Raw genomic sequence first — 25,160 nt, forward strand, 5'->3', positions numbered from 1 at the left:
ACTATATAGATTGATGTTTCCTCAGGGTAAAGACTATATAGATTGATGTTTCCTCAGGGTAAAGACTATTGACCCTCTCCTCAGGTAAAGACTATATAGATTGATGGGTCCTAGATTGATGTTTCCTCAGGGTAAAGACACCAAAGAGTACATGGACAGTCTGCAGCTGAAACCTGGAGAGATTGATGTCATCTATAAATGTCCCAGGGTAAAGTGTTGCAGCATCAAGATTGAGAGGTAAAGACCAGACTGCAGGTAGACACCATGACAGTAAAGATGATGTATAGATCCCTATAAAGACTATATATTGATGCAGGTAAAGACACCAGGGTAAAGACTATATAGATTGATCAGGGTAAAGACTATATAGATTGATGTTTCCTCATAAAGATATATATTGATGCAGGTAAAGACTATATGACAGAGATTGATGTTTCCTCTATAGATACATACTGCAGGTGACTATAGAGATGGTATAGATCTCTATAGATACATACTGCAGGTAAAGACACCATGACTATATAGATTGATGGTATAGATCTCTATAGATACATACTGCAGGTCAGGGTAAAGACACCATGACTATAGAGATGGTATAGATCTCTATAGATAGATTGACTGCAGGTAGACAGGGTAAAGATATAGATTGATGTTTCCTCAGGGTAAAGACATATAGAGATGGTAGGGTAAATCTCTATAGATACATACTCAGGTAAAGACACCATGACAGAGATGGTATAGATCCTCAGGGTATAGATACATACTGCAGGTAAAGACACCATGACAGAGATGGTATAGATTGATCTCTCAGGGTAAAGACTATATAGATTGATGTTTCCTCAGGGTAAAGACATAGATGACAGTAAAGATGGTATATTGATCAGGGTAAAGACTATATAGATTGATACTATATAGATTGATGTTTCCTCAGGGTAAAGGTAGATTGATGTTTCCTCTCCTCAGGGTAAAGACTATATAGATTGATGTTTCCTCAGGGTAAAGACTATATAGATTGATGTTTCCTCAGGGTAAAGACTATATAGATTGATGTTTCCTCTCCTCAGGGTAAAGACTATATAGATTGATGTTTCCTCAGGGTAAAGACTATATAGATTGATTCCTCAGATACATACTGATGTTTCCTCAGGTAAAGACTATATAGATTGACCAGGGTAAAGACTATATAGATTGATGTAAAGTATAGATTGATCTCTATAAAGACTATATAGATTGATGTTTTTCCTCAGGGTAAAGACTATAATGTTTCCTCTCCTCAGGGTAAAGACTATATAGATTGATGTTTCCTCAGGGTAAAGATAGACTGATGTTTTCCTCAGTACAAAGACTATATAGTTTGATGTTTCCTCAGGGTAAAGACTATATAGATTGATGTTTCCTCAGGGTAAAGACTATAGATTGATGTTTTAGGGTAAAACTATATAGATTGATGTTTCCTCTCCTCAGGGTAAAGACTCATAGATTGATTTTTTTTCTTTATTTTAAAGACTATAGATTGATGTTTCCTCAGGGTAAAGACTATATAGATTGATGTTTTCCCCTCAGGGTAAATTGTAGAATAAAGATATAGATTGATGTTTCCTCAGGGTAAAACTATAGATTGAATAACACATTGTAAAGAATCATGTAGTAACTATAAACTGATGTTTCCTCAGTGTAAAACTATATAGAAATCAGGGTAAAAATAGATGTTTTAGATTCTTCAGGTTGTTTCAAGAAGACATTGAATAGTCTTTGCCTGATGACAGCTTCAGGGGGGCGGTTCCTAAGGGCAACGCCACCAAACACTACTTGGACATTCTCTCAACCAGCTTCATGAGCATCAAGCCACAGAGATGGCCCATCACCTAGAGATGGTATAGATCTCTATAGACCTGGAATGCAGGTTCAATTAGCAGTGTGCCATTGTTAAAAGTTAATTTGTGGAATTTCTTTCCTTAACGTTTGAGCCATTCAGTTGGTTGTGACAAGTACTGCAGGGGTGGTATACATGAAGATAGACCTATTTTGTAAAACACCAAGTCCATATTATGGCAAGAACAGCTCAAATACTGCAGGTAGAGAAATGACAGTCCATCATTAATTTAAGACACCATGACAGAGATGGTATAGATCTCTATAGATACATCTGCAGGTAGACACCATGACAGAGATGGTATAGATCTCTATAGATACATACTGCAGGTAGACACCATGACAGAGATGGTATAGATCTCTATAGATACTACAGGTAGACACCATGACAGAGATGTATAGATCTCTATAGATACCTAGATCTCTATAGATCTCTATAGATACATACTGCAGGTAGACACCATGACAGATAGATGGTATAGATCTCTATAGATGCAGGTAGACACCATGACAGAGAGTATAGATCTCTATAGATACATACTGCAGGTAGACACCATGACAATAGAACATTTACAAGAATTTTTTAAGGTTTGCTTCAGAGAAACAGTACAGTAAAATCAAAGTTTTAGAACATGATGAAACTGGCTTCATTGAGGTGAAGACATCAAAACACAGGAATGGAATCAAGACCAAAAAAGTGTTAAACAAATCAAAATAGATTTTAGATTCTCAAAGACTGCAGAGGATCAGCTTTGCACACTCTTGGCATTCTCTCCTGTAGTAACCTGAATGCATTTCAAGGACAGGTGTGCCTTGTTAAAGTTAATTTGGGAATTTCTTTCCTTAATGCGTTTGAGCCATTCAGTTGTACTGACAGAGGATCAGAAGATTCATTTGAGTAAAATACCAAGTCCATATTATGGCAAGAACAGCTCAAATAACAGAGAAATGAAGTCCATCATTAATTTAAGACATGAGAGTCAGTCCGGAACATTTCAAGAATTTTTAAAGTTTCTGCAGAGGATCAAAAATCATTAGAGTTAACTGTCTCTCATGAGGACCGCCACAGGAAAGGAAGACCCAGAGTTCCCTCTACTGCAGAGGATCAGTTCATTAGAGTTACCTGTCTCTCATGAGGACCGCCACAGGAAAGGAAGACCCAGAGTTACCTCTAGTTCATTAGAGTTGCTCATCAGAGGACAAGCTTGAGTTCAAATAGAGTTCAACATCAGAGGATAAGTTCAGAGGAGACTGGGTGAATCAGGCCTTCGTGGTTGAATTGCTTCAGAGAAACCACTACTAAAGGACACCATTAAGAAGAAGAGACTTGCTTGGGCCAAGTAACACGAGCAATGGACATTTAGACCGGTGGAAATCTGTCCTTTGGTCTGATGTGCGATTTTTGGTTCCAACCAATGTGACTTTGTGAGACGCAGAGTAGGTGAACGGATGATCTCCGCATGTGTGGTTCCCACCGTGAAGCATGGAGGAGGAGGTGTGGGGGTGCTTTGCTGGTGACGCTGTCAGTGATTTATTTAGAGTTGAAAACACTTAACCATCCATCATGGCAACCACAGCATTCTACCATCCCATCTGGTTTGCGCTTAGTGGGGCTATCATTTGTTTTTCAACAGGACAATGACCCAACACACCTCCAGGCTGTGTAAGGGCGTTTTGACCAAGAAGGAGAGTGATGGAGTGCTGCATCAGATGACCTGGCCTTCACAATCACCTGACCTCAACCCATTGAGATGGTTTGGGATGAGTTGGACCGCAGAGTGAAGGAAAAGCAGCCAATAAGTGCTCAGCATATGTGGGAACTCATTGAAGACTGTTTGAAAAGCTTTCCAAATAAAGCTGGTTGAGAGAATGCCAAGAGTGGAGCTGTCAAGGCAAAGGGTGGCTATTTTGAAGAAACTCAAATATAAAATATACTTTGACTTGTTTAACACTTGTTTTGGTTACCTGACATGATTCCATACGTGTTATTTCATAGTTTTGATGTCCTCACTAGTTGGGGTTCAACTTGTCTTTACCATCTAATACATTGTGTGTGTGTCACTGCATGTATTGGCTACTGTCTACCACGGTTGTACAGTCATATAATCACACATTTCTTCCAGGGTCTTTGTCAAAAAATGTAGGTTTTCCATCTCCCTCTCCTTCATCTGTAAGGTTCGTAAGATGGACCACCACTGTCCCTGGGTCAACAACTGTGTCGGGGGAGAAGAACCAGCTTCTTTGTGCTCTTCACTGTAAGCCCACACAGGTCCACACACCTCAGTGTAGGGGGGATCCTTCCTGACACCTCATTATGTCAGGGTCCTCACACTGTACCTCATTACCAGGTCCTACCATACAGGAGGATCCTTCCACTGTACCTCATTATGTCAGGCTACATACCTCAGTGTGGGGGGATCCTTCCTGACTGGTACCTCATTATGTCAGGTCCTCAGTGTAGGGGGATCCTTCCTGTTAATCACCTCCATTATGTCAGGTCCTCAGTGTAGGGGGATCCTTCCTGACTCACACCATCATTATGTCAGGTCCTACACTGTTGGTCTAGTGTGGGGATCCTTCCAACTGTACCTCATTATGTCTTCCTGCAGTATCTAGTGTGTGATGGATCCTTCCTGACTGTCCTTCTCAGTTAGGGGGTGTCACCTGTGAAGTTTGTAGGGGATCTTAATCATTATGTCAGGTCACTCATGTAGGGGGATCCTTCCAGGGTCATTTGTCAGGTCCTCAGTGTAGGGGATCCTTCCTGACTTACCTCATTATGTCAGGTCCTACCACTGTACCTCAGTGTCAGTGTAGGGGGATCCTTCCTGACTGTACCTCATTATGTCAGGTCCTACCATACCTCAGTGTAGGGGGATCCTTCCTGACTGTACCTCATTATGTCAGGTCCTCAGTGTAGGGGGATCCTTCCTGACTGTACCTCATTATGTCAGGTCCTGACCATTATGTCAGGTCCTCAGTGTAGGGGGATCCTTCCTGACTGTACCTCATTATGTCAGGTCCTACCATACCTCAGTGTAGGGGGATCCTTCCTGACTGTACCTCATTATGTCAGGTCCTACCATACCTCAGTGTAGGGGGATCCTTCCTGACTGTACCTCATTATGTCAGGTCCTCAGTGTAGGGGGATCCTTCCTGACTGTACCTCATTATGTCAGGTCCTACCATACCTCAGTGTAGGGGGATCCTTCCTGACTGTACCTCATTATGTCAGGTCCTACCTGACTGTACCTCAGTGTAGGGGGGATCCTTCCTGACTGTACCTCATTATGTCAGGTCCTACCGTACCTCAGTGTAGGGGGATCCTTCCTGACTGTACCTCATTATGTCAGGTCCTCAGTGTAGGGGGATCCTTCCTGACTGTACCTCATTATGTCAGGTCCTCAGTGTAGGGGGATCCTTCCTGACTGTACCTCATTATGTCAGGTCCTACCATACCTCAGTGTAGGGGGATCCTTCCTGACTGTACCTCATTATGTCAGGTCCTTCAGACTGTACCTCATTATGTCAGGTCCTCAGTGGGGGATCCTTCCTGACTGTACCTCATTATGTCAGGTCCTACCATACCTCAGTGTAGGGGGATCCTTCCTGACTGTACCTCATTATGTCAGGTCCTACCATACCTCAGTGTAGGGGGATCCTTCCTGACTGTACCTCATTATAGGGGGGAATCCTTCCTAACTTATTATGTCAGGTCCTACCATACCTCAGTGTAGGGGGATGACTGTACCCTTCCTGTACCTCATTATGTACCTCAGTGTAGGGGGATCCTTCCTGACTGTACCTCATTATGTCAGGTCCTAGGTCCTCAGTGTAGGGGGATCCTTCCTGACTGTACCTCATTATGTCAGGTCCTCAGTGTAGTGGGGATCCTTCCTGACTGTACCTCATTATGTCAGGTCCTACCTGTACCTCAGTGTAGGGGGGATCCTTCCTGACTGTACCTCATTATGTCAGGTCCTCAGTGTAGGGGGATCCTTCCTGACTGTACCTCATTATGTCAGGTCCTCAGTGTAGGGGGATCCTTCCTGACTGTACCTCATTATGTCAGGTCCTACCGTACCTCAGTGTAGGGGGATCCTTCCTGACTGTACCTCATTATGTCAGGTCCTCAGGTCCTTCCTGACTGTACCTCATTATGTGTACCTCAGTGGGGGATCCTTCCTGACTGTACCTCATTATGTCAGGTCAGGTCCTCAGTGTAGGGGGATCCTTCCTGACTGTACCTCATTATGTCAGGTCCTCAGTGTAGGGGGATCCTTCCTGACTGTACCTCATTATGTCAGGTCCTACCGTACCTCAGTGTAGGGGGATCCTTCCTGACTGTACCTCATTATGTCAGGTCCTACCATACCTCAGTGTAGGGGGATCCTTCCTGACTGTACCTCATTATGTCAGGTCCTCAGTGTAGGGGGATCCTTCCTGACTGTACCTCATTATGTCAGGTCCTACCATACCTCAGTGTAGGGGGATCCTTCCTGACTGTACCTCATTATGTCAGGTCCTCAGTGTAGGGGGATCCTTCCTGACTGTACCTCATTAGTGTAGGGGGATCCTTCCTGACTGTACCTCATTATGTCAGGTCCTCAGTGTAGGGGGATCCTTCCTGACTGTACCTCATTATGTCAGGTCCTACCATACCTCAGTGTAGGGGGATCCTTCCTGACTGTACCTCATTATGTCAGGTCCTCAGTGTAGGGGGATCCTTCCTGACTGTACCTCATTATGTCATTATGTCAGGTCCTCAGTGTAGGGGGGATCCTTCCTGACTGTACCTCATTATGTCAGGTCCTCAGTGTAGGGGGGATCCTTCCTGACTGTACCTCATTATGTCAGGTCCTCAGTACCTCAGTGGGGGATCCTTCCTGACTGTACCTCATTATGTCAGGTCCTCATTATGTGTAGGGGGTCCTGACTGTACCTCATTATGTCAGGTCCTACCATACCTCAGTGTAGGGGGATCCTTCCTGACTGTACCTCATTATGTCAGGTCCTCAGTGTGGGGGGATCCTTCCTGACTGTACCTCATTATGTCAGGTCCTACCGTACCTCAGTGTAGGGGGATCCTTCCTGACTGTACCTCATTATGTCAGGTCCTACCATACCTCAGTGTAGGGGGATCCTTCCTGACTGTACCTCATTATGTCAGGTACCTCAGTGTAGGGGATCCTTCCTGACTGTACCTCATTATGTCAGGTCCTCAGTGTAGGGGGGATCCTTCCTGACTGTACCTCATTATGTCAGGTCCTCAGTGTAGGGGGATCCTTCCTGACTGTACCTCATTATGTCAGGTCCTCAGTGTAGGGGGGATCCTTCCTGACTGTACCTCATTATGTCAGGTCCTAGTGGGGATCCTTCCTTACTGTACCTCATTATGTCAGGTCCTCAGTGTAGGGGGGATCCTTCCTGACTGTACCTCATTATGTCAGGTCCTACCGTACCTCAGTGTAGGGGGATCCTTCCTGACTGTACCTCATTATGTCAGGTTATGTCAGGTACCTCAGTGTAGGGGGGATCCTTCCTGACTGTACCTCATTATGTCAGGTCCTCAGTGTAGGGGGATCCTTCCTGACTGTACCTCATTATGTCAGGTACCTCAGTGTAGGGGGATCCTTCCTGACTGTACCTCATTATGTCAGGTCTTCCTGACTGTTCCTCATTATGTCAGGTCCTCAGTGTAGGGGGGACTGGTCAGGTCCTCCTTCCTGACTGTACCTCATTATGTCAGGTCTCAGTGTATCCTTCCTGACTGTACCTCATTATGTCAGGTCCTCAGTGTAGGGGGGATCCTTCCTGACTGTACCTCATTATGTCAGGTCCTACCATACCTCAGTGTAGGGGGGGATCCTTCCTGACTGTACCTCATTATGTCAGGTCCTCAGTGTAGGGGGAGTCCTTCCTGACTGTACCTCATTATGTCAGGTCCTCAGTGTAGGGGGAGATCCTTCCTGACTGTACCTCATTATGTCAGGTCCTACCATACCTCAGTGTAGGGGGATCCTTCCTGACTGTACCTCATTATGTCAGGTCCTCAGTGTAGGGGGATCCTTCCTGACTGTACCTCATTATGTCAGGTCCTACCGTACCTCAGTGTAGGGGGATCCTTCCTGACTGTACCTCATTATGTCAGGTCCTCAGTGTAGGGGGATCCTTCCTGACTGTACCTCATTATGTCAGGTATGTCCTCAGTGTAGGGGGATCCTTCCTGACTGTACCTCATTATGTCAGGTCCTCAGTGTAGGGGATCCTTCCTGACTGTACCTCATTATGTCAGGTTCTCAGTGTAGGGGGATCCTTCCTGACTGTACCCATTATGTCAGGTCCTCAGTGTAGGGGGATCCTTCCTGACTGTACCTCATTATGTCAGGGTCCTCAGTGTAGGGGGATCCTTCCTGACTGTACCTCATTATGTCAGGTCCTCAGTGTAGGGGGGATCCTTCCTGACTGTACCTCATTATGTCAGGTCCTACCATACCTCAGTGTAGGGGGATCCTTCCTGACTACCTCATTATGTCAGGTCCTCAGTGTAGGGGGGATCCTTCCTGACTGTACCTCATTATGTCAGGTCCTCAGTGTAGGGGGGATCCTTCCTGACTGTACCTCATTATGTCAGGTCCTCAGTGTAGGGGGGATCCTTCCTGACTGTACCTCATTATGTCAGGTCCTCAGTGTAGGGGGATCCTTCCTGACTGTACCTCATTATGTCAGGTCCTCAGTGTAGGGGGATCCTTCCTGACTGTACCTCATTATGTCAGGTCCTACCATACCTCAGTGTAGGGGGATCCTTCCTGACTGTACCTCATTATGTCAGGTCCTCAGTGTAGGGGGAGTCCTTCCTGACTGTACCTCAGTGTAGTGGGGGATCCTTCCTGACTGTACCTCATTATGTCAGGTCCTACCGTACCTCAGTGTAGGGGGGATCCTTCCTGACTGTACCTCATTATGTCAGGTCCTCAGGGGGATCCTTCCTACCTCATTATGTCAGGTCCTCAGTGTAGGGGGGATCCTTCCTGACTGTACCTCATTATGTCAGGTCCTCAGTGTAGGGGGATCCTTCCTGACTGTACCTCATTATGTCAGGTACCCTGTCAGGTCCTCAGTGTAGGGGGGATCCTTCCTGACTGTACCTCATTATGTGTAGTGGGGGATCCTTCCTGACTGTACCTCATTATGTCAGGGTCCTCAGTGTAGGGGGATCCTTCCTGACTGTACCTCATTATGTCAGGTCCTCAGTGTAGGGGGATCCTTCCTGACTGTACCTCATTATGTCAGGTCCTACCGTACCTCAGTGTAGGGGGATCCTTCCTGACTGTACCTCATTATGTCAGGTCCTACCATACCTCAGTGTAGGGGGATCCTTCCTGACTGTACCTCATTATGTCAAGTCCTCAGTGTAGGGGGGATCCTTCCTGACTGTACCTCATTATGTCAAGTCCTCAGTGTAGGGGGGATCCTTCCTGACTGTACCTCATTATGTCAGGTCCTACCATACCTCAGTGTAGGGGGATCCTTCCTGACTGTACCTCATTATGTCAGGTCCTCAGTGTAGGGGGATCCTTCCTGACTGTACCTCATTATGTCAGGTCCTCAGTGTAGGGGGATCCTTCCTGACTGTACCTCATTATGTCAGGTCCTACCATACCTCAGTGTAGGGGGGATCCTTCCTGACTGTACCTCATTATGTCAGGTCCTACCATACCTCAGTGTAGGGGGGATCCTTCCTGACTGTACCTCATTATGTCAGGTCCTACCATACCTCAGTGTAGGGGGGATCCTTCCTGACTGTACCTCATTATGTCAGGTCCTCAGTGTAGGGGGGATCCTTCCTGACTGTACCTCATTATGTCAGGTCCTCAGTGTAGGGGGGATCCTTCCTGACTGTACCTCATTATGTCAGGTCCTCAGTGTAGGGGGGATCCTTCCTGACTGTACCTCATTATGTCAGGTCCTACCATACCTCAGTGTAGGGGGATCCTTCCTGACTGTACCTCATTATGTCAGGTCCTACCGTACCTCAGTGTAGGGGGGATCCTTCCTGACTGTACCTCATTATGTCAGGTCCTCAGTGTAGGGGGAGATCCTTCCTGACTGTACCTCATTATGTCAGGTCCTACCGTACCTCAGTGTAGGGAGGATCCTTCCTGACTGTACCTCATTATGTCAGGTCCTACCATTATGTCAAGTCCTCAGTGTAGGGGGGATCCTTCCTGACTGTACCTCATTATGTCAGGTCCTACCGTACCTCAGTGTAGGGGGGATCCTTCCTGACTGTACCTCATTATGTCAGGTCAAACAAATTATAACAAACTATTATAACAATAACAAATTATTATTTTCAATGACGACCTAGGAACAGTGGGTTAACTGCTTGTACAGGGGCAGAACAACATATAGTCCAACGCTCTAACCACTAGGTTACCCTGACGAGAGCTGTGGTCTTACATTAATGTCCAGCAAGTGATGTTTATCTATCCCAGTGTCTGTGTGGGTAATAACCCTTCATTCACTGTTTTCTCTGTCCTCTTCCTTTCCACCTCTCTTTCTGTTTTCTCTCTCTCTTCCTCTCTTTCTGTTTCTCTCTCTTCTTTCCTCTTTCTGTCTCTTCCTCTGTTTCTCTCTCTCTTCTCTTTCTGTTTCTCTCTCTCTCTTCCTCTTTCTGTTTCTCTCTCTCTCTTCCTCTCTTTCTGTTTCTCTTCTTCTCTCTTTCTGTTTCTCTCTCTCTTCTCTTTCTTTCTCTTCTCTCTTTCTGTTTCTCTCTCTCTCTCTCTTCCTCTTTTCTCTCTTTCTCTTTCTGTTTCTTCTCTCTCTCTTCCTCTTTCTCTTTCTTCTCTTCTTTCTGTTTCTCTCTCTCTCTCTTTCTTCTCTTTCTGTCTCTCTCTCTTCCTCTTTCTGTTTCTCTCTCTCTTCTCCTCTTTCTGTTTCTCTCTCTTCCTCTTTCTCTCTCTCTCTCTTCCTCTTTCTGTCTCTCTCTCTCTTCTCTTCTTTCTCCTCTCTCTTCCTCTTTCTCTTCTCTTCTGTTTCTCTCTCTCTCTCTCTTCTCTCTCTCTCTCTCTCTCTCTCTCTCTCTCTCTCTCTCTCTCTCTCTTCCTCTCTTTCTGTCTCTTTCGCTCTCTCTTCCTCTCCACCTCTCTTTCTGTCTCTCTCGCTCTCTCTTCCTCTCCACCTCTCTTTCTGTCTGTCTCTCTCTTCCTCTCCACCTCTCTTTCTGTCTGTCTCTCTCTTCCTCCCACTCACTTTCCCTTTCTACTCTCTCCTGTTCCCTCGCTCTCTCCCACCTCTCCATTCCTCTCTTTACCTCCTTCCCCTATCCCTCTCCTTTCTCTGACTCTATAATTACCCTCTCTCCTCCCGTCTCTCTTCCTCCCCTCTCAACTTCCCCACGCCTCCCTTCTCTCTTCCTCCCTCTCTCCTTCCCCACTCCTCCCTTCTCTCTTCCTCCCTCTCTCCTCCCTCTCTCCTGCCTTCAGATGTACATAGCTCTGATCTCGGTCTACGCCCTCTGCCTCAGTTTCCTACAGTTCTACAGCTGTGTCAATGACCAGTGGAATGGTAGGCTACTGTTTACTTCTACATTCACTGTGGTAGGCTACTGTTACATTCACTGTGGTAGGCTACTGTTTACTGTTACATTCACTGTGGTAGGCTACTGTTTACTGTTACATTCACTGTGGTAGGCTACTGTTACATTCACTGTGGTAGGCTACTGTTTACTTCTACATTCACTGTGGTAGGCTACTGTTACATTCACTGTGGTAGGCTACTGTTTACTGCTACATTCACTGTGGTAGGCTACTGTTACATTCACTGTGGTAGGCTACTGTTACATTCACTGTGGTAGGCTACTGTTTACTGTTACATTCACTGTGGTAGGCTACTGTTACATTCACTGTGGTAGGCTACTGTTTACTGCTACATTCACTGTGGTAGGCTACTGTTACATTCACTGTGGTAGGCTACTGTTTACTGTTACATTCACTGTGGTAGGCTACTGTTACATTCACTGTGGTAGGCTACTGTTTACTGCTACATTCATTGTGGTAGGCTACTGTTTACTGCTACATTCACTGTGGTAGGCTACTGTTTACTTCTACATTCACTGTGGTAGGCTACTGTTACATTCACTGTGGTAGGCTACTGTTTACTGTTACATTCACTGTGGTAGGCTACTGTTTACTGTTACATTCACTGTGGTAGGCTACTGTTTACTGTTACATTCACTGTGGTAGGCTACTGTTTACTGTTACATTCACTGTGGTAGGCTACTGTTACATTCACTGTGGTAGGCTACTGTTACATTCACTGTGGTAGGCTACTGTTTACTGCTACATTCACTGTGGTAGGCTACTGTTACATTCACTGTGGTAGGCTACTGTTTACTGTTACATTCACTGTGGTAGGCTACTGTTACATTCACTGTGGTAGGCTACTGTTTACTGCTACAATCACTGTGGTAGGCTACTGTTACATTCACTGTGGTAGGCTACTGTTTACTGCTACATTCACTGTGGTAGGCTACTGTTTACTGCTACATTCACTGTGGTAGGCTGCTGTGTTTCTATGTTTAGTGTAATGGTAGGCTACTGTTTACTGCTACATTCACTGTGGTAGGCTACTGTTTACTTCTACATTCACTGTGGTAGGCTACTGTTTACTTCTACATTCACTGTGGTAGGCTACTGCTACATTCACTGTGGTAGGCTACTGTTTACGGCTACATTCACTGTGGTAGGCTACTGTTACATTCACTGTGGTAGGCTACTGTTTACTTCTACATTCACTGTGGTAGGCTACTGTTACATTCACTGTGGTAGGCTACTGTTTACTGCTACATTCACTGTGGTAGGCTACTATTTACTTCTACATTCACTGTGGTAGGCTACTGCTACATTCACTGTGGTAGGCTACTGCTACATTCACTGTGGTAGGCTACTGTTACATTCACTGTGGTAGGCTACTGATACATTTACTGTGGTAGGCTACTGTTTACTGCTACATTCACTGTGGTAGGCTACTGTTTACTTCTACATTCACTGAGATAGGCTACTGATACATTCACTGTGGTAGGCTACTGTTTACGGCTACATTCACTGTGGTAGGCTACTGTTTACTGCTACATTCACTGTGGTAGGCTACTGTTACATTCACTGTGGTAGGCTACTGTGTTTCTATGTTTAGTGTAATGGTAGGCTACTGTTTACTGCTACATTCACTGTGGTAGGCTACTGTTTACTTCTACATTCACTGTGGTAGGCTACTGATACATTCACTGTGGTAGGCTACTGTTACATTCACTGTGGTAGGCTACTGTTTACGGCTACATTCACTGTGGTAGGCTACTGTTTACGGCTACATTCACTCTGGTAGGCTACTGTTACATTCACTCTGGTAGGCTACTGTTTACGGCTACATTCACTCTGGTAGGCTACTGTTTACTTCTACATTCACTCTGGTAGGCTACTGTTACATTCACTGTGGTAGGCTACTGTTTACTGCTACATTCACTCTGGTAGGCTACGGTTTACTGCTACATTCACTGTGGTAGGCTACTGTGTTTCTACGTTTAGTGTAATGGTAGGCTACTATTTACTTCTACATTCACTTTGGTAGGATACTGTTTACTTCTACATTCACTGTGGTAGGCTACTGTGTTTCTACGTTTAGTGTAATGTTAGGCTACTGTTTACTGCTACATTCACTGTGGTAGGCTGCTGTGTTTCTACGTTTAGTGTAATGGTAGGCTACTGTTTACTTCTACATTCACTGTGGTAGGCTACTATTTACTTCTACATTCACTGTGGTAGGCTACTGTTTACTTCTACATTCACTGTGGTAGGCTACTGTTACATTCACTGTGGTATGCTACTGTTACATTCACTGTGGTAGGCTACTGTTTACTTCTACATTCACTGTGGTAGGCTACTGTTTACTTCTACATTCACTGTGGTAGGCTACTGTTTACTTCTACATTCACTGTGGTAGGCTACTGTTTACTTCTACATTCACTGTGGTAGGCTACTGTGTTTCTATGTTTAGTGTAATGGTAGGCTACTGTGTTTCTATGTTTAGTGTAATGGTATGCTACTGTGTTTCTATGTTTAGTGTAATGGTAGGCTACTGTGTTTCTATGTTTAGTGTAATGGTAGGCTACTGTGTTTCTTTGTTTAGTGTAATGGCAGATAGAGATAAAGCAAAGCAGTTTGACACAAACAACAACACAGAGTTACACATGGAGTAAAACAAACATACAGTCAACAACACAGAGTTACACATGGAGTAAACAACAACACAGAGTTACACATGGAGTAAAACAAACATACAGTCAATAATACAGTAGAAAGGTCTATATACAGTGTGTGCAAATGAGGTAGGATAAGAGAGGTAAGGCAATAAATAGGCCATGGTGGCTATGTTTAGTGGTGGGTAGTATATGGGGCTTTGGTGACAAAACGGATTGCACTGTGATAGACTACATCCAGTTTGTTGAGTAGGGTATTGGAGGATATTTTATAGATGACATCACCGGTCGAGGATCGGTAGGATGGTCAGTTTTAGTGAGGGTATGTTTGGCAGCATGAGTGAAGGATGCTTTGTTGCGAAATATGAAGCCAATTCTAGATTTAACTTTGGATTGGAGATGCTTAATGTGAGTCTGGAAGGAGAGTTTACAGTCTAACCAGACACCTAGTAAGCAGGTGCTGGTCAGCGGAACCAGGCAGTAAGCAGGTGCTGGTCAGTGGAACCAGGTAGTAAGCAGGTGCTGGTCAGCGGAACCAGGTAGTAAGCAGGTGCTGGTCAGTGGAACCAGGCAGTTAGCAGGTGCTGGTCAGTGGAACCAGGCAGCAGACAGGCAGCAGGTGCTGGTCAGTGGAACCAGGCAGCAGACAGTAAGCAGGCGCTGGTCAGTGGAACCAGGCAGCAGACAGTAAGCAGGCGCTGGTCAGTGGAACCAGGCAGCAGACAGTAAGCAGGCGCTGGTCAGTGGAACCAGGCAGCAGACAGTAAGCAGGCGCTGGTCAGTGGAACCAGGCAGCAGACAGTAAGCAGGCGCTGGTCAGTGGAACCAGGCAGCAGACAGTAAGCAGGCGCTGGTCAGTGGAACCAGGCAGCAGACAGTAAGCAGGCGCTGGTCAGTGGAACCAGGCAGCAGACAGCAAGCAGGCGCTGGTCAGTGGAACCAGGCAGCAGACAGTAAGCAGGCGCTGGTCAGTGGAACCAGGCAGCAGACAGTAAGCAGGCGCTGGTCAGTGGAACCAGGCAGTAAGCAGGCGCTGGTCAGTGGAACCAGGCAGTAAGCAGGCGCTGGTCAGTGGAACCAGGCAGCAGACAGTAAGCAGGCGCTGGTCAGTGGAACCAGGCAGCAGACAGTAAGCAGGCGCTGGTCAGTGGAACCAGGCAGCAGACAGTAAGCAGGTGCTGGTCAGCGGAACCAGGCAGCAGACAGTAAGCAGGCGCTGGTCAGTGGAACCAGGCAGTAAGCAGGCGCTGGTCAGTGGAACCAGGCAGCAGACAGTAAGCAGGTGCTGGTCAGCGGAACCAGGCAGTAAGCAGGTGCTGGTAGTGATCGGTTGAAGAGCATGCATTTAGTTTTACTTGGAAGGAGAGTTGTATGGCATTGAAGCTCATCTGGAGGTTAGTTAACACAGTGTCCAAGGAAGGGCCAGAAGTATACAGAATGGTGTCGTCTGCGTAGAGGTGGATCAGAGAATCGCCAGCTGCAAGAGCGACATCATTGATGTATACATAGAAGAGAGTCGGCCCGAGAATTGAACCCTGTGGCACCCCCATAGAGACTGCCAGAGGTCCAGACAACAGGCCCTCCGATTTAACACACTGAACTCTATCGGAGAAGTAGTTGGTGAACCAGGTGAGGCAGTCATTTGAGAAGCCAAGGCTATTGAGTCTGCTGATAAGAATGTGGTGATTGACAGAGTCGAAAGCCTTGGCAAGGTCGATGAATACGGCTGCACAGTAATGTCTCTTATAGATGGCGGTTATGATGTCGTTTAGAACCTTGAGCGTGGCTGAGGTGCACCCATGACCAGCTCTGAAACCAGATTGCATAGCGAAAAAGCAATGGTGAGATTCGAAATGGTCTGTGAGCTGTTTGTTAACTTGGCTTTTGAAGACCTTAGAAAGACAGGGTAGGATAGATATAGGTCTATAACAGTTTGGGTCTAGAGTGTTTCCCCCTTTGAAGAGGGGGATGACCGTGGCAGGTTTCCAATCTTTAGGAATCTCAGACGATACGAAAGAGAGGTTGAACAGGCTAGTAATAAGGGTTGCAACAATTGCGGTGGATAATTTTAGAAAGAGAGGGTCCAGAGTGTCTAGGCTGGCTGATTTGTAGAGGTCCAGATTTTGCAGCTTTTTCAGAACATCGGCTATCTGGATTTGGGGGAAGGAGAAATTTGGGAAAGTTGCTGAGGGGGGCGCATGGCTGTTGACCGGAGTAGGGGTAGCAAGGTGGAAAGCATGGCCAGCCGTAGAAAAATGCTTATTGAAATTCCCAATTATCGTGTATTTATCTGTGGTGACAGTGTTTCCTAGCCTCAGAGCAGTGGGCAGCTGTGAGGAGGTGCTCTTATTCTCCATGGACTTTACAGTGTCCCAGAACGTTTTGTAGTTTGTGCGAAAGGATGCAAATATCTGTTTGAAAAAGCTAGCCTTTGCTTTCCTAACTGCCTGTGTATGTTGGTTCCTAACTTCCCTGAAAAGTTGCATATCGCGGGGGGTATTCGATGCTACGCCACAGGATGTGTTTGTGCTGGTCGAGGGCAGTTAGGTCTGGAGTGAACCAAGGGCTATATCTGTTCCTGGTTCTAAATTTCTTGAACGGAGCATGGCTTATTTAAGATGGTGAGGAAAGCGCCTTTAAAGAATAACCAGGCATCCTCTACTGACGGAATGAAGTCAATGTCCTTCCAGGATACCCGGGCCAGGTCGATTTGAAAGGCCTGCTCACTGAAGTGTTTTCGGGAGCGTTTGACAGTGATGAGGGCGTTTGACCACAGACGCAGGCACGGAGGCAGTGATCTCTGAGATCCTGGTTGAAGACAGCAGAGGTAGATTTGGAGGGCAGGTTGGTTAGGATGACATCTATGAGGTTGCCCGTGTTTACGGATTTGGGGTTGTATCTGGTAGGTTCATTGATGCAATCTACTGCAGAGATAGCCTGTAACTCCGCCCCCTTTGGCATTTCTATCTTGTCGGAAAATGTTATAGTTAGGGATGGAAATGTCAGGGTTTTTGGTGGCCTTCCTAAGCCAGGATTCAGACACAGCTAGGACATTTGCGTTGGCAGAGTGTGGTAAAGCAGTGAATAAAACAAACTTGAGGAGGCTTCTTATGTTAAAATGCATGAAACCAAGGCTTTTACGGTTACAGAAGTCATCAAAAGAGAGCCCTGGGGAATAGGAGTGGAGCTAGGCACTGCAGGGCCTGGATTAACCTCTACATCACCAGAGGAACAGAGGAGGAGTAGGATGAGGGTGCGGCTAAAGGCTATAAAAACTGGTTGTCTAGTACGTTCGGAACAGAGAGTAAAAGGAGCAGGTTTCTGGGCACGGAAGAATAAACTCAAGGCATAATGTACAGACAAGGGTATAGCAGGATGTGAATACAGTGGAGGTAAACCTAGGCATTGAGTAACGATGAGAGGGGTATTGTCTCTAGAGACCCCTTTTAAACCAGGTGAGGTCACCGCATGTGTGAGAGGTGGAACAAAATGGTTAGCTGAGGCATATTGAGCAGGGCTGGAGGCTCCACAGTGAAATAAGACCATAATCACTAACCAAAACAGTGATGGACAAGGCATATTTACAGGGAGAGGCGTAGCCGAGTGACCATGGGGTCTAGTGAGTAGCTCGGTGGGCTGGAGACACAGTGATTCAGACAGCTAGCGGGCCGGGGCTAGCAGACTCGCAACGGAAGAGTCAGTTGTAGCCCCCTTGGGCGGCTTACGTCGGTAGACCAGTCATGAAGGATCATTGGGGCTACGTGTAATAAAAGGGTCCAGGCCAATTGGCAAAATAGGTATTGTATCCCAGGTGGCTGATGGACCTCTTCAGCTTGCTGGGGGATGGGCCTAGCACAGGCTAGCTCCAGGCTAATTGGTGCTTTCTTTGGGACAGAGACATTAGCCAGGGGGTAGCCCTTGGATAGCAGCTAGCTAGTTGTGATGGTCCAGATGAGAAGGTTCAGAGCTTGCGGTAGGAATCAGTATATGTGGGGAAAAAGCGTCCAGTATGCTCTGGGTTGAATCGCGCTGTGCAGACTGGCAGGACTTGTCCGGGCTAAAGGTTAAGCTTATGACCTTGAGCAGTGGCGAGCTGACTACTAGCTAGTTAGCTGGCTAGCTTCTGTTGGGGCTTCCGGTTCTAAAGTAAAGAAAATAGCAGATCTATACCACATTGGGTGAGGCACGTTGCAGGAGAGTATGTTGAAGTTGAGGTTTAAAACATATTTTTAAAAATAAATGCGAAGAAAATGCGAAGAAAAAAATAAAGATGAAGAAGATTGGACATGATGAAGATGATTAGAATAAGATGCCTGACTGATTATAATAATGAAGAAGAAATAATGATGATGATGATGATTATAATAATGAAGAAGATTGATGATGATGTTTATAATAATGATGATGATGATGGTGATGATGATTATAATAATGAAGAAGATTGATAATGATGATGTTTATAATAATGATGATGATGATGATGGTGTTTATAATGATGATACATTTGATTTTAAATGCTTTTAAATGTTAATAGAATCTTTATGATCAGAGGACAAAATAATGACACCTCTCTCCTCTCCTCTCCTCCCACAAATCCATCTCCCAGAATGCACCAACTTCTCTCCGCCAGTGGCGGTGATGCTGATGATCTTCCTCTGTCTGGAGGCCTTCCTCTTCCTCACCTTCACCGTGGTGATGTTCGGAACGCAGATACACTCCATCTGCAACGACGAGACGGTGAGGCACCAAGCTCTGTGGTCGTCACCACTTAAAGGAACACTTGTCAAGGTTAACACATTATTACTGACAAAGTGCCCAGCCTGCAGTGGTGGAAAGCTCTGTGTTCGTCACCACTTAAAGGAAACTTGTCAGGTTAACAGCAGTGGTGGATTACTGACACCGTGCCCAGCCTGCAGTGGTGGAAAACCAGGTTAACAGCAGTGGTGGAACACTTGTCAAGGTTAACCACATTAAAGGAACCAGGTGAACAGCAGTGGTGGAAAGCTCTGTGTTCGTCACCACTTAAAGGAACCAGGTTAACAGCAGTGGTGGAAAGCTCTGTGGTCGTCACCACTTAAAGGAACCAGGTTAACAGCAGTGGTGGAAAGCTCTGTGGTCGTCACCACTTAAAGGAACCAGGTTAACAGCAGTGGTGGAAAGCTCTGTGTTCGTCACCACTTAAAGGAACCAGGTTAACAGCAGTGGTGGAAAGCTCTGTGGTCGTCACCACTTAAAGGAACCAGGTTAACAGCAGTGGTGGAAAGCTCTGTGGTCGTCACCACTTAAAGGAACCAGGTTAACAGCAGTGGTGGAAAGCTCTGTGGTCGTCACCACTTAAAGGAACCAGGTTAACAGCAGTGGTGGAAAGCTCTGTGGTCGTCACCACTTAAAGGAACCAGGTTAACAGCAGTGGTGGAAAGCTCTGTGGTTCACCACTTAAAGGAACCAGGTTAACAGCAGTGGTGGAAAGCTCTGTGGTCAACCACTTAAAGGAACCAGGTTAACAGCAGTGGTGGAAAGCTCTGTGGTCGTCACCACTTAAAGGAACCAGGTTAACAGCAGTGGTGGAAAGCTCTTATTTGGTCGTCACCACTTAAAGGAACCAGGTTAACAGCAGTGGTGGAAAACGCTCTGTGGTCGTCACCACTTAAAGGAACCAGGTTAACAGCAGTGGTGGAAAGCTCTGTGGTCGTCACCACTTAAAGGAACCAGGTTAACAGCAGTGGTGGAAAACGCTCTGTGTTCGTCACCACTTAAAGGAACCAGGTTAACAGCAGTGGTGGAAAGCTCTGTGGTCGTCACCACTTAAAGGAACCAGGTTAACAGCAGTGGTGGAAAGCTCTGTGGTCGTCACCACTTAAAGGAACCAGGTTAACAGCAGTGGTGGAAAGCTCTGTGGTCGTCACCACTTAAAGGAACCAGGTTAACAGCAGTGGTGGAAAACGCTCTGTGGTCGTCACCACTTAAAGGAACCAGGTTAACAGCAGTGGTGGAAAGCTCTGTGGTCGTCACCACTTAAAGGAACCAGGTTAACAGCAGTGGTGGAAAACGCTTTGTGTTCGACCACTTAAAGGAACCAGGTTAACAGCAGTGGTGGAAAGCTCTGTGGTCGTCACCACTTAAAGGAACCAGGTTAACAGCAGTGGTGGAAAGCTCTGTGGTCGTCACCACTTAAAGGAACCAGGTTAACAGCAGTGGTGGAAAGCTCTGTGGTCGTCACCACTTAAAGGAACCAGGTTAACAGCAGTGGTGGAAAACGCTCTGTGGTCGTCACCACTTAAAGGAACCAGGTTAACAGCAGTGGTGGAAAGCTCTGTGGTCGTCACCACTTAAAGGAACCAGGTTAACAGCAGTGGTGGAAAACGCTCTGTGTTCGTCACCACTTAAAGGAACCAGGTTAACAGCAGTGGTGGAAAGCTCTGTGGTCGTCACCACTTAAAGGAACCAGGTTAACAGCAGTGGTGGAAAGCTCTGTGGTCGTCACCACTTAAAGGAACCAGGTTAACAGCAGTGGTGGAAAGCTCTGTGGTCGTCACCACTTAAAGGAACCAGGTTAACAGCAGTGGTGGAAAACGCTCTGTGTTCGTCACCACTTAAAGGAACCAGGTTAACAGCAGTGGTGGAAAGCTCTGTGGTCGTCACCACTTAAAGGAACCAGGTTAACAGCAGTGGTGGAAAACTCTGTGGTCGTCACCACTTAAAGGAACCAGGTTAACAGCAGTGGTGGAAAACGTTCTCAATTGTCTTGAGTAAAAATAAAGATACTTTAATAGATAATGAATCAAGTGAAAGTCACCCAGGTAAAATACTACTTGAGTAAAAGTCTGCTTTTAAATGTACGTACGTATCGAAAGTAAATGTACAAGTGCAGTTGAAGTGGGAAGTTTACATACACTTTGGTTGGACTCATTAAAACTAGTTTACTACACTTAGGTTGGAGTCATTAAAACTAGTTTACTACACTTAGGTTGGACTCATTAAAACTAGTTTACATACACTTAGGTTGGAGTCATTAAAACTAGTTTACATACACTTAGGTTGGACTCATTAAAAAACGCGTTTTCAACCACTCCACACATTTCTTGTTAACAAACTATAGTTTTGGCAAGTCGGTTAGGACATCTACTTTGTGCATGACACAAGTAATTTTGGGTCAGAAGGGGTCTGAAGTTTACATACACTAAGCTGACTGTGCCTTTAAACAGCTTGGAAAATTCCAGAAAATTATGTCATGGCTTTAGAAGCTTCTGCTAGGCTAATTGACATCATTTGAATCAATTGGAGGTGTACCTGTGGATGTATTTCAAGGCCTAGCTTCAAACTCAGTGCCTCTTTGCTTGACATCATGGGAAAATCAAAAGAAATCCCCCAAGACCTCTGGTTCATCCTTGGGAGCATTTTACAAATGCCTGAAGGTACCAAGGTATTCAACTCCTTCAGTTTTCCCCTGATATCCATAAACAAATAGAACAAAATGTCTGTCCTGAATCGACCTGTTGAGGCAGCAGTAGCACGGTTTCATTAAAATAGTGTGTTTGACTAAAGTGTCTGTCTGTTGTCTGTGTCTGTCTGTCGGTCTGTGTCTGTTTCATCTCCCAGGAGATCGAGCGTCTGAAGAATGAGAAGCCGACGTGGGAGCGGCGTGTGCGCTGGGAGGGGATGAAGGCCGTGTTCGGAGGCCCGCCCTCCTTCCTCTGGTTCAACCCATTCGCCGGCCTGCGTCTGCGGCGCCTACTGATGACACGTACTACACGCCATAGTGGTGTGGAGTTCTCTGTCTGAGGGCTGAGCAGCCAAACACAGCTCTTCCTGTCTGATACCCCCGGGCCTCTCTGGACAGTCTGATACCCCCGGGCCTCTCTGGACAGTCTGATACCCCGGGCCTCTCTGGACAGTCTGATACCCCCGGGCCTCTCTGGACAGTCTGATACCCCAAAGGCCTCTCTGGACAGTCTGATACCTAGGGCCTCTCTGGACAGTCTGATACCCCCGGGCCTCTCTGCACAGTCTGATACCCCCGGCCTCTCTGGACAGTCTGATACCCCCGGGCCTCTCTGGACAGTCTGATACCCCGGGCCTCTCTGGACAGTCTGATACCCCCGGCCTCTCTGGACAGTCTGATACCCCCGGGCCTCTCTGGACAGTCTGATACCCCGGGCCTCTCTGGACAGTCTGATACCCCGGGCCTCTCTGGACAGTCTGATACCCCGGCCTCTCTGGACAGTCTGATACCCCCGGGCCTCTCTGGACAGTCTGATACCCCGGGCCTCTCTGGACAGTCTGATACCCCCGGGCCTCTCTGGACAGTCTGATACCCCGGCCTCTCTGGACAGTCTGATACCCCCGGCCTCTCTGGACAGTCTGATACCCCGGGCCTCTCTGGACCGTTGAACACACTTTGGGCTTTATCTGGGTCAGTCTGTCCACACAGAGAGACTAGGGCTGAATATGGGTCTGTTTCTGGGTCAGTCCTCTACACAGAAAGACTAGGGCTAAATATGGGTCTGGGTCAGTCTGTCCACACAGTGAGACTAGGGCTTTATCTGGGTCAGTCTGTCCACACAGAGAGACTGGGGCTAAATATGGGTCTGTTTCTGGGTCAGTCCTCTACACAGAGAGACTGGGGCTGAATATGGGTCTGGGTCAGTCCTCTACACAGAGAGACTGGGGCTGAATATGGGTCTGTTTCTGGGTCAGTCCTCTACACAGAGAGACTAGGGCTAAATATGGGTCTGGGTCAGTCCTCTACACAGAGAGACTGGGGCTGAATATGGGTCTGTTTCTGGGTCAGTCCTCTACACAGAGACTGGGGCTGAATATGGGTCTGTTTCTGGGTCAGTCCTCTACACAGAGCGACTGGGGCTGAATATGGGTCTGGGTCAGTCCTCTACACAGAGAGACTGGGGCTGAATATGGGTCTGTTTCTGGGTCAGTCCTCTACACAGAGAGACTAGGGCTGAATATGGTCTGGGTCAGTCCTCTACACAGAGAGACTGGGGCTGAATATGGGTCTGGGTCAGTCCTCTACACAGAGCGACTGGGGCTGAATATGGGTCTGGGTCTGTTCTCTACACAGAGAGACTGGGGCTGAATATGGGTCTGGGTCAGTCCTCTACACAGAGAGACTGGGGCTGAATATGGGTCTGTTTCTGGGTCAGTCCTCTACACAGAGAGACTGGGGCTGAATATGGGTCTGTTTCTGGGTCAGTCCTCTACACAGAGACTAGGGCTAAATATGGGTCTGGGTCAGTCCTCTACACAGAGAGACTGGGGCTGAATATGGGTCTGGGTCAGTCCTCTACACAGAGAGACTGGGGCTAAATATGGGTCTGTTTATGGGTCAGTCCTCTACACAGAGAGACTAGGGCTGAATATGGGTCTGGGTCAGTCCTCTACACAGAGAGACTGGGGCTGAATATGGGTCTGTTTCTGGGTCAGTCCTCTACACAGAGAGACTGGGGCTGAATATGGGTCTGGGTCAGTCCTCTACTGGACAGAGACTAGGGCTAAATATGGGTCTGGGTCTGTTCTCTACACAGAGAGACTGGGGCTGAATATGGGTCTGTTTCTGGGTCAGTCCTCTACACAGAGAGACTGGGGCTGAATATGGGTCTGGGTCAGTCCTCTACACAGAGAGACTAGGGCTAAATATGGGTCTGTTTATGGGTCAGTCCTCTACACAGAGAGACTAGGGCTGAATATGGGTCTGGGTCAGTCCTCTACACAGAGAGACTGGGGCTGAATATGGGTCTGTTTCTGGGTCAGTCCTCTACACAGAGAGACTGGGGCTGAATATGGGTCTGGGTCAGTCCTCTACACAGAGAGACTAGGGCTAAATATGGGTCTGGGTCTGTTCTCTACACAGAGAGACTGGGTCAGTCCTCTACACAGAGAGACTGGGGCTGAATCTCAAGCTGAACCCTTGGCCGCTAATCCCTTTGTTTGATAGTGATCACTCAACTGCCACTGTTCTGGGACAGGGAGAGACCAGCCTGCCCTCCTCTACTGTGAGCCCCATTCAGCCAGTCAGTCAGTCAGCCAGTCAGCCAGTCAGTCAATCAGCCAGCCAGTCAATCAGTCAATCAGCCAGCCAGTCAGCCAGCCAGCCAGCCAGTCAGTCAATCAGCCAGTCAGTCAGCCGGTCAGTCAATCAGTCAGCCGGTCAGTCAATCAGTCAGTCAGTCAGCCAGTCAGTCAGCCGGTCAGTCAATCAGTCAGCCGGTCAGTCAATCAGTCAGTCAGTCAGCCAGTCAGTCAATCAGTCAGTCAATCAGCCAGTCAGTCAGCCGGTCAGTCAATCAGTCAGCCGGTCAGTCAATCAGTCAATCAGCCAGTCAGTCAGTCAGCCGGTCAGTCAATCAGTCAGCCGGTCAGTCAATCAGTCAATCAGCCAGTCAGTCAGTCAGTCAATCAGTCAGCCGGTCAGTCAATCAGTCAGCCGGTCAGTCAATCAGTCAGCCGGTCAGTCAATCAGTCAGTCAGTCAGCCAGTCAGTCAGCCGGTCAGTCAATCAGTCAGCCGGTCAGTCAATCAGTCAGTCAGTCAGCCAGTCAGTCAATCAGTCAGTCAATCAGCCAGTCAGTCAGCCGGTCAGTCAATCAGTCAGCCGGTCAGTCAATCAGTCAATCAGCCAGTCAGTCAGTCAGTCAATCAGTCAGCCGGTCAGTCAATCAGTCAGTCAGTCAGCCAGTCAGTCAGTCAGCCAGTCAGCCAGTCAGTCAGTCAGTCAGCCAGTCAGTCAGCCAGCCAGTCAGTCAGCCAGCCAGTCAGCCAGCCAACCAGTCAGCCAGTCAGCATTTGCTTTTTTAAGGAGCTCCTCTTCTGTCTTTTTGATGAAGAACCTGCTGTATGGAACTGTAGAGGTGTCAGTCACAATCATTGTTCTGCTCTGAAGACACTGAGTTGTGATTGGATGTTAAACAGGATTTGTCTAGGACACCCAATGGACAGACAGGACAGGAGTGAAATGACGTTCTGAGTTAACTACATTCCAGGACTTGAACACTTCAGGCATTGAGGACAAACAGGTGAC

General features: G+C 47.0%; 1 pseudogene; it reads left to right on the forward strand.

Annotated features, from left to right (window-relative positions):
- Positions 1 to 22,056, forward strand: part of LOC135554652 (palmitoyltransferase ZDHHC7-like) — a 38,500-nt pseudogene extending 16,444 nt beyond the window's left edge.
- The last annotated feature ends 3,104 nt before the right edge of the window (positions 22,057 to 25,160 follow it).

Source organism: Oncorhynchus masou, chromosome 2, assembly GCF_036934945.1.
Source record: "Oncorhynchus masou masou isolate Uvic2021 chromosome 2, UVic_Omas_1.1, whole genome shotgun sequence".
Classification (NCBI taxonomy): domain Eukaryota; kingdom Metazoa; phylum Chordata; class Actinopteri; order Salmoniformes; family Salmonidae; genus Oncorhynchus; species Oncorhynchus masou.